Source organism: Pinus tabuliformis, chromosome 3_2 (assembly GCF_031772625.1).
Source record: "Pinus tabuliformis cultivar Carrire ecotype Pingquan chromosome 3_2, CPIR1, whole genome shotgun sequence".
NCBI classification, from domain to species: Eukaryota; Viridiplantae; Streptophyta; class Pinopsida; order Pinales; family Pinaceae; genus Pinus; species Pinus tabuliformis.
In genome coordinates, this window is record NC_142302.1 from 780131788 (window position 1) to 780143342 (window position 11555).

Here is an 11555-nt window from a genome sequence, read left to right on the forward strand (position 1 = left end):
TCACCCTTGAATTAAAAAATAATGATGCTCTTGCTCTTGCTTCTGAAGTAAAATCTATAATGCATGATATCAAAGTCACTAAGGTTGAATTAGATATTCCTATGATCGCTTTTCTCAAGGAATTTTATCCTACTTACTCCAATTATCTTGAGTCATTGCACGCAAATGAAAATCTCAAAGATATTACCTTTGACTCCCTTGTGAAAAAATTTGCTGAAAAAGAGAAAGCTTTTGGGAAGAAGACAGCCCCTGAATCTTCTGAAGAGACTATGTGCCTTGCTCATAAAGAAAAGAATCTTGCCCAAGATTCTTCCAGAGGAAGAGGTGGTCGAAGAGGAAGAGGAAGATATTTTAGAGGTGGTGGGGCAAACACTCTCAAGGAGAAAAGTCAGATTTGCATTGCATACACTGCAAAAGAAATGAATCACATGATGCCTCCACATGAAAGTTACCTTGGGACAAAATTGAGTAGCAAAGAAATGAACCCAAAGGTAAAATTAATGACACAGACAAAGGTAAGGCACCTGAATCCACTCATTTTGTTGTGGCACAATGTAATATTGGAGTAAACGAAGACTTATTTATTGCTTCACTTGCTTCTTTGAAAAATGATTGGTTGCTTGATTCAGGAACAACTTGCCACATGACTCATAGAAAATATTATTTTGAAGAATTTACTAACAATGTTTATGGAGTAGTATACTTTGCAGACCAATCAAAACTTAAGCCATCAGGGCTTGGCATAATTAGGCTTAAATTGCCTGGTCTTCCAGACTTTCTTCTGCATCATGTTCTATATCTCCCACAGCTGAGGAGAAACTTGTTGTCCTTGGTCCACATTCACTAGCAAGGTCACTCCATTCATATGTTTGATGGCAAGCTTGAGGTGTGAAAAGAATCTGACCACTCACTTGTCATGTCGAGGACAGAAGAAGAAAGGCTTCTCGAGCTGCAGGGTACCTCTGGTCGTGCACAACATTTCTCATACATTTCTCATTATGAAGAAGGTACAATTCCATTAAGTTTATTATGGCATGCTAGATTTGGACATTTGAACTATGACAGCCTCTGCTTGTTGAAGAAAAATGGTGTTTCTGGTTTGCCTACAATTCCTAGGAAGCTTAAGCAATGTGATGCTTGCATTGTAGGAAAGCATAGCAAATAGTCATTTCATGATTCACACTCGAGAGCACATAGAAAACTTGACCTCATTGATTCAAATTTATGTGGTCCAATGCCTGTCTCTTCTGCAAATCGAAATAAATATTTGATGACATTTACTGATGACTACACCAGAATGTGTTGGGTTTATTTATTCAAGAAGAAATCTGATGTTTTTCAAACATTCAAGGACTTTCATATATGGATTGAAAATGATGCACAATCTCTGTTAGGTCCCTATAATACTAGTGATTACCACATTAATTTTGTCATTATATTCCTTATTGTCATTGTTGTGACCCTATTGGACCCCCATATTGTTATTATTGTGCACCCCAGAAGCCCACTATTGTTATTTATGTGGCTGTATATTATTATGGTTAGGTCGGCTTGGGTTATATTGTGACCCCTTAGACTCCTATATATATAAGGGACCTTTTGTCATTTGTATCATCCAAGAATTGTTCATTTGTGTAATGTAAAGGAGGTTTCTCCCTCGAAGAGGCTAAATTATAAGGCGTTGATCTATCGTTTCTATCTTTTGGTGAGCTAGTTTCATAACATTTGGTATCAGAGTTGTGGATTATAGGGTTTCACTGCTCCAAAAAGGTCATCGTGAAATTTTTATTTTCTGTGATGTCTCAGATGCTAAAAAGAAAACCCATTTGGGTTGAAATCGTTCTAAACCTCGGGTCTGAATTTCAGAGATTTTTGCGCTATATTTGCAGAGATATGATCTGAGGAAATTAGCCTTTTTGCAAACTCCCGAATTACATTCCAAACAGGCGACTTGGGAAAATAGTCATAACTTTTGTTTTGAGCATCAGATTGAAATTTCGTAAGAAGTTACAAAAAGAGGACAGACTGTAGTTTTGTGTATATATTTTTCAGATCCAAAGGTCAAAACAGTGACACGTGGCACTTCATAAAAGTTAGCTCTTCTGAAAAAGGTATATAATTAGGTCATCTTGGGAGAATGTGCATATCTCTTTCATGGAGAATCTAAATTCGATCAAACTAGTGGCATTGGAAGGAGGACATAGAGGGCTACTGTAGGTCACAATTTTAGAATTGGAAGATCCAAAATTACAGAGATACATCAGATTCAATATCGAGTGCCTACAAAGTGAAAAAACGTGTGTATTTTTTTTAAATATTTGCATAAGCTTGGTTTGGAAAATTAGTTTGAAGGAATTCAAAGGGCATACTGAAGCATTATTATCGGTAATCAATGCCTTGAAGAAAGAAAATTGAAACACCTAGTAAACAACTTGAAAGCTCTAGCATGACTCATGAAGAAGAGGAAGAAATGCTACATGGTATATCAAAATTACAAGACCAAGTGCAACAAATGTCACTCTCACAAAAGCTAACAGAAGCTAAGATAAATGGCATGGAATATAAGATAAATGGTGTGGAAGATAAGATGAATAGCGTGGAAGCTAATATGAATGGCGTGGAAACTAATATGGATGGCATGGGAGCTAAGGCGGACGACATGGAAGCTAAGATGGACGACATGGAAGCTAAGATGGAAGCTAAGATGGATGGTATGAAAACATTGTTACTAGAAAGGCTTCCTAATGGAAAAAAGGTAGGAGAGGAAACTCATAATGAGAACAAAAGGAATGTTAATCATGATTTAAAGAATGACAACATGGAAGATTTGAAGAAAGACATTGAAGGATTGAAGGAAGGTTTGACAAAGATGCTACAGGAAAGGCGAAAATGTTGTAGAGGAAACTCATGATGAGAACAAAAGAAATGTTAATCATGATATCATAGGCTCTAACATTTGAACAGAAAGCCACCATGTTCCAAAGATTGATATGAGGAAGTTTGATGGCAAGGATCCTGTAACATGGATACTACAGATGGAGCAATTTTTCGATCTCCATAATGTGAAAAACACACAAAAGGTATGCATTACAACTTTATATTTGGACCCAAACCAGTTTTTATGGTATCAATGGCTTTTCTCTCATAAACAAATTGTGACTTGGGCAATTTTTACGGAAGAAATGGCAGCACATTATGAGGATACAAAAAACAACACTTTTTTTATCCAACTGATAAATCTCAAACAAAAGGGTTCAATGAGGGAGCACATTGAGGACTTCCAAAAATTGAATATAAGGGTAAAAAATATTCCAGAGGAGCATAGGATTGCTATGTTCATAGGGACCTTAAAGGATAACATCCAACATGAGGTTCACCTTTGGGACCCTGACTCATTGGAGAAGGCATTTAGGTTGGCAAGAAAAATCAAAAGCAAAATTATGGCAACAAGGAAGCCTACCAGTCACAACTATAAGGATGTAAGTGTTGTTTCCCCCAGCCATCCACAACCTACAAGGTTGACACCCCAACAATTGGAAGAAAAAAAGGAAAAAGGGCTTTATTATAATTGTGATAGCGAATACACTAAAGGTCATAAGTGTGCTGAGAAGAAATTATTTTACATAGATTGTGAAGAGGAGGAAGAAAAGGAACAAGAAACACCAAAAGAAGAGGATATACACAAGGTACAAACCCTAGAGAAGGAAGAAATGAATCCAACCATATCTTGTAATGCATTGGCTAGAATTACCACTCCTAAAACTATCAAGATAGAAGGACATATCAAGAAGAAAAAGGTAATAGTGTTGATTTATTCGGGAAGTACCCATAATTTTATTCATTGTAGTATAGCCAAGGAATTGAATTGCCTCTTATATCCAGCACCAGAGTGTCAAGTGATGGTTGCAAGTGGAGGAACCATAAATTTCTCTAGAAAGTTCCATAATATCAAGCTATCCATGGGAGAATATGTATTGAATATCCCAATGCTTTCCATTCGAATGGGTGGTGTTGATGCTATACTAGGATTCCAATGGTTACAATCCTTGGGTACAATATCTTTTAATTTTCAAGAACATTTCATGAAATTTCCTTCGGAAGGAAAGGAAGTTGAATTAAGAGGTATCGTAGGGAAACCAGGAAAGATAATTAGCTCTAATGGAATGACAAAGCTTCTAAGTAAAGAACAATGGGGCTTAATTGCACAATTATGTTTGCTAGAGGTTCCCACATCAAAATCATCTATTTCTCCAGATCTTCAAAAGGTCTTGGACAATCATTCCAAGATATTTGGGACTCCCAAAGGTCTCCCACCTATTTGTGATTAGGATCATGCTATTCATTTGATTCCAGGAAGTGTTCCTCTGAACATTAGGCCTTACAGATATCCCTATATGCCCAAAAAAGTGAAATTGAATGTATGGTTGCAGAAATGCTAGAGGCTGGTATAATTCAACCTAGTCAATGTTCTTTCTCTGCTCCAGTAGTATTGGTGCACAAGAAGGATGGATCATTGTGCATGTGTCCGGATTATAGGGAGCTCAACAAAATCACTATTTAAGATAAATTTCCCATTCCTATCATTGATGAACTATTTAATGAATTGCATGGATCGATTTACTTCACTAAGTTGGATCTTCATTTAGGATATCATCAAATCATAATGAAGACTGAAGACATTCTGAAAACAACATTTAGAACTCATGAGGGTCATTATGAATTTTTGGTCATGCCTTTTGGCCTTACCAATGCACCTTATATATTTCAAGGTTTGATGAATTCCATTTTCAAACCCTTGCTTAGAAAATTTGTGTTAGTATTTTTTGATGATATACTAATCTATAGCAAGTCTTCGAAGGATCATGTTCAACACGTTGATAGGGTGCTCAACCTATTGAAGGAGAAACAATTATATGCAAAATGTTCCAAATGTTTCTTTCGAGTACAAGAGGTGGAATATCTAGGTCATATTGTATCTCATGAAGGTGCTAAGGTAGACCCCAGCAAAATTAAAGCCATTAAGGAATGGAAAATCCCCACATCCATAAAGCATCTGCCAGGATTTCTCGGGTTGAAAAGGTATTATCACAAGTTTGTTAAGAATTATGGGAGAATAACATCACCTCTAACAATATTATTGAAGAAAGATTCATTTTTATGGACTCTAGAAGCAACGAAGGCCTTTGAACATCTTAAAGAGGCAATGTGCCAAGCACCGGTCTTAGCTATTCTAGGCTTCACAAAAACCTTTATTGTGGAATGTGATGCCTCAGGAAATGGAATTGGTGCTATTATAATGCAAGAAGAAAGACCCATTGCTTTCGAAAGTCATCCAATCAAAGGAAACTATTTACACAAAGCTATTTATGAAAAGGAAATGTTGGCAATACTACATGCACTTAAGAAATGGCGACCATACCTAATGGGAAGACACTTCAAGGTAAAAATGGATCATGATAGTCTTAAATCCTTTTTAGAACAAAGAACTGGGTGCATCTGATACATTTAGTTGGAAAAATGATTCATTGTGTTACAAACATCATTTATAGCTATGTAAGAATTCCCAACTCAAACAAAAGATTCTTATGGAATTGCATGCCTCTCCCTCAGGAGGGAACTTAGGATTTTTAAAGACTTACCACAGGCTTAAGAAGGAATTTTTTTGGGATGGCCTTAAATCTGATATTCAAAAGTTCGTGGCGGAATGTTTGGTTTGCCAACAAAATAAAGTTGAAACAATTAAGACCCCAGGTCTACTACAACCTTTATCCATTCCAAGTCAACGTTGGGAGGAGGTTTCTATGGATTTTATCACAAGTTTACCCAAATCCGAAGGGAAGAGTGTCATCATGGTGGTAGTTGATAGACTTACCAAGTATGCACACTTTTGTGCATTATCTCATCCATTTAAAGGCAGTACAGTTTCTATTGCATTTATGGAAACAATTCAAAAGCTACATGGAAACCCAAATATTATTGTAAGCGACAGAGATCCTATCTTCGCTTGAAATTTTTGCACAAAATTATTTTCTTGTCTTGGTACTCAGTTAGCACATAGTTCATCTTATCATCCTCAATCTGATGGGCCAACTTAGATAGTAAATAAATGTTTGGAAGGATATCTTCGTTGCTTTGTATCTGATAAACATACACATTGGGTCAAATGGTTACCTCTTGTTGAATGGTGGTATAATACTTCCTTCCATACTTCAACAAAAATGACCCCATTTAGGGCACTTTATGGATATCACCCACCATTCATCACATCTTTTTTAAGAGAAAATTCTAAGGTTCAAGCAGTGGAAGATCACATTAAGAATGAACAACAAGTTCTCCAACTCTTAAAGGATAACCTCACCTTGGCACAGAATAGAATGAAATAGCAGGCAGATCAACATTGCATCGAAAGAAGTTTTGATGTAGGTGATTGCGTATTCCTATGACTTCAACCATATAAAAAAATTTCCCTCAAGCAAGCTAATAAGGATAACAAATTATCACCAAAGTATTATGGTCCATAAAAAGTGTTTTAAAAGATAGGTACAATGGCATACAAATTGGAGCTTCCTACAACTTCCCTAGTGCACCCAGTTTTCCATGTTTCATACTTAAAAAAGGTTATAGGTGACAAGTTCCGAGTTCAAATAATATTTCCAGAACTTGACGAGGAAGGAAAGATCATATTGGAACCTGAAGCAGTTAAAGAAAGAAGAACTCGACAGCTACGAAATCGATCAATTTCAGAGTATCTCATCAAGTTGAAGAACTTACCCATTGAAGATTCCACATGGGAGGATGAGAATTTTTTACAAAAGCATCCAGAACTACTCAAGCATTGAGGACAACAATTTTTTGAAGGAGAGGGGCATGTTAGGTCCCTATAATACTAGTGATTACCCCATTACTTTTGTCATTGTATTCCTTATTCTCATTTTTGTGACCCTATTGTCCCCATATTGTTATTATTGTGCACCCCAGAAGCCCATTATTGTTATTTATGTGGCCTTATATTATTATGGTTGGGCCAGCTTGGGTTATATTGTGACCCCTTAGACTCCTATATATAGAAAGGATGTTTTTTCATTTGTATCATCCAAGAATTGTTCATTTGTCTAATGTAAAGGAGGTTGCTGCCTCGAAGAGGCTGAATTATAAGGCGTTGATATATCTTTTCTATCTTTTTGTGAGCTGGTTTCATAACAATCTCATATTGGCTTTATTCACCCTGATCATGGAAACGAATACACTTCAAATGAATTTTAAAACTATCTTTTCCAACATGGGATCAAACATCAAACAATTGTGCCTTATAATCCCCAACAGAACGGTGTAGTTGAAAGAATGAATAGGACAATCTTAAATATACTATGCTCCATGTTGTTCTTCAAAAATGTAAAAATGATGTTTTGGGCTGATGCAGTTCTATGTGTTGTATATATAAATAATATATGTCCATCTAATTCTATCAGAAGCAAGACTCCTTATGCAATGTGGTATGGGCACATTCGTTCAGTAAAGCATCTCAGGGTGTTTGGTTCCACCTGTTATTCCTTGATACCAAAGGTACATAGAAACAAACTTGGTGGAAGAAGTTGTAAGTGTATCTTCCTGGGGTATTCAAACACCTCCAAAGCATACCGTATCTCTGATGAAGTCAACAAAAAGTTTGTTGTATCTAGAGATGTAATCTTTCTTGAATCATCCAAAACTGACAATGTTGTTGAAAGGCAACTTGATCGTTTGGATAGTTTCACAAATACAAAATCATTTCAAGAATTTGATAATCAAATTCCACATCTTGAAGGGGGGATTCCTATACTAGATCAACCTGTGGAAACTTCTTTTGAAGCACTCTCTCCCTTGCATGAAACTCCAACAATGGATGATACTTTGAGTGATGTGATTGACAGAATTGGGAGACTCAATCTTGATTCAGTCCCAACTCAATCAACGAAGCAATCTGGACCATCTGAGAAAGGTCCCCCAAAGTGGCTAACAAAGACACTTGAAAGTGTTCATCCTGATGAGGTTGGAAAGACAGGAACTAGAAATTCAAACCGGCAAAATGGAGGTGATGTAGATGACTCCGATTCACCTGTTTATATGGATGTTTCTTATGATTGTGAATTGAATTTGTCTATAGATTTTGAACTAACTTCCTTCATAGAAGCTACTTCTCATGATGAATCAAAAGAAGTGATGCAAAAGGATTATGATGCCCTGATAAAGAATGGCACTTGGAAGCTGGTTGATCCTCCATTGGGAGCCAAACCAATTGGCTGCAAGTGGGTCTACAAGAACAAGTATAAAGCTAATGGCTCACTTGACGAGCACAAAGCTAGGCGTGTGGCAAAAGGTTTTGCACAGAAGGAAGGGGTTGATTATGAGGAGACTTTTGCCCCCATATCAAAATGGGCTACCATACGGACACTCTTTGCCCTAGCAACTCAGAACGGTTGGAAATTCCATCAAATGGATGTAAAAACTGTTTTATTGAATTGAGATCTAAAAGAAAATGTTTTTGTGTCCCAGCCTGAGGGATTTGCTATGAAAGGACATAAAAATAAAGTCTGCAAAACTTTTGAAATCCTTGTATGGCCTCAAACAAGTATCACGAGCCTGATATGAAAAACTGACTGAGCATCTTCTGAAACTCAATTTCAAACATTATGATCTTAATGATGCAACTTTGTTTGTCAGGAAAGTTGGCAAAATAGATGTATATCTTGTGGTATATGTAGATGATATTTTGATGATGGGGAACAATGAAAACTACATTGCATTCATAAAGAACGAATTGAAGAAAGGTTTTGAAATGACTGATTTGGGCTATGTTCATTACTATCTTGGTATTAAAGTAACTCAACATCCAAATTCCATATTCACTTCTCAAAAGAAGTACATTGGAGATATGTTGAATAGGTTTGGAATGACTGAATGCAATCCTATGACTACTCCAATGGAACAAAAATTAAAGCTGACATCCATTGAAGGAAAATAATTTGAGGATCCAACAAAGTATATACAGCTTGTAGGAAGTCTCAACTACCTAACCACTACCAGACCAGACATTTATTTGATATTGGAATCCTCTCCAGATTTATGCAAAAGCCTTGTGAGGGACATTGGTCTACTGCAAAAAGAGTTCTAAATTACTTGAAGGGAACTCAAGGCTTTCGAATCAAGTATACACAGGAGGGCGACTTCAACTTGATTGGATACTCTGATTTAGACTTCGATGGAGTCAAAGAAACTAGGGTATCTACTTCAGGTTATGCTACGAGTCTTGGTTCAGGAGCTATCTCCTGGAGATCATGCAAACAATCAGTTCCAACATATTCCACAATAGAGGCAGAATATGTGGCAGCAGCTGAGGCAACAAAAGAAATTGTGTGGCTCGAGAAAATTCTTGAAGATTTGCAGGTAAAACAATTACAATCAACTCCACTCGTGATTGACAATACCTCTGCAATAAAGTTGGCAAAGAACCCAAACTTCCATGATCGAACAAAGCACATCAATACTAAATATCATCTGATTCGATGTCATGTTGAGGCCAAAGAAATCCATCTCCACCATTGTTCCACTAATGAGAAAATTGCAGACATCTTCACCAAAGCACTTGGAAGAGAAAATCTTGAAAGATTCAGAACAATGCTTGGACTCACCAACATCCCTTCAGATTAAGGGGGGGAATGTTGACACCTAATCAGAGGGATTGGGTGTACAGTTGTAATTAATGTAAATAAATAATAGAGAAGATAGAGAGTCATCAGGAGATGAACCGAACAATCACTCCCTCTTGTATATAATAATGAACAACCTGAATGAATAATATGAGTTTTGATTTGAGGAGTTACCTCGTGGTCTGACAGATGGAATAACGAACTTTAAATTTGCAATTTTTTTTTTATATAGCCATTTTTACTGTCTTGAGAGTGGTCTTAAGGTACATGGAGTCATTTTTTATGATTTTTTTATAGTGGGAGGTCTGAGGCATCCAACAATAGATTATGTTGATGTTTTGAAGAGAAGGTCTTCAATTCAATACCACTTTAAATAGTCTTGTTGATGACCGAGTAGACTATGACGTGAAAATGGTTTGGTGTCATTGTCGAGCGACAGTTAAAGATTTTTACGATATTAAATTAAAATTTTAACTATGTTATTATACTATGACAGATCTCGATGAAGCTAAATCCTTTTAGATTGATTGAATGCGATATATAAATTGCCCATTTAAATGCACTTGCAATTTCATGGTTGACATTCTATACATATATTGCTAAGTTGTTTTTCTGGAGGAAAGTATTCGCATTGGTATACATTCATAAATATTGAATAAATATGGTCAATGAATTACTAAGTCGCAAATTATACGAGTCCCTCAGATGCACAGTCACAACGTTACAATCTAATCGAGTTTAAAGGAAACATGAAACTTCTATTTATCACCCGACTGTCCTGTGCTTTGGCATTGGTTGTGTGGATTAGCTTGCATGGACTCCCTGATTGAATGATGAAATGGTACATCATTTCCTCAAACAGAAAGTAACTGCAGAAATTCAAATGCAAAGAAGTGACGTGCTTTTTATAAAAAATAAATTTCATATCTCCAGCGCAAAAGTCAACATTAAAAACAAAAGAAGGTATATTTCTATTCAATGGTTTTGATAGTAAGTTTTCTTTTTATTCCATCAGTAAGATTTCAAATCGGGTAAAAAAAAAAAACTTGGAAGATGAGCAAAGGCATATATGTGCATGTTAGTAAATATCATCATTTTTGTTTTGGTAGGCGAAAAAAATTAAATGAGAGGAAATTTTGTTAAACTAGATTTGAAATAAACAATTAAATAAAAAATAATAATAATAATAAATCATATAAGTAAAAAACAATGCATGGTACATGGAGATCATGACGATCAGATATGGCAAATCATAAAAATACATATTATTTTAAACCAAAATGAGAACCAACATCCAAAGTAAGCATGTGTCTCTTATTGCATCAAAGAGTAGAGTGAGTGATGAGAGGCATAGTAGGTGTGATGAGGATCATCATTGAGTAATTATATGGACCTTAATTGACCTTAATTCACCTCCTAGCTTAGTCAAACCAACTATTCTCACAAATTTTGCATACTTTTGATTATATTTTGCTTATGAGATGAGTTAGAGTTGGATATTTTTTTTTTGTGGTCTAATGTGCATGTAATGCAGGAATAAAGGATAAAGGCAAGCAAAATATAGGGATAAAAGATAAAAGCAAGAAACTATGGTAAAAGACCTTGGTAAAAACTTGAATGGGACAAGGGAGAGGAATTATAGCAGGTAAATCCTCGTCATTTACTGCCCCTCCATTCGAATATCCCTCCTTCAAATGAAAGTACAAACAGCCAAATTAGGAGTACTAGAAGGCAGCCAAGCAAATGAATGTCAAAACAACCAAATCAGGTGTAGTAGAAGGTAGCTGAGTTGGGAGCTAAGCCTCCCTACTGGAATGTAGTTGAGCTAGTGAAAGGGAAAGCACAAGTTTATCATTGAATTGGGAGTTG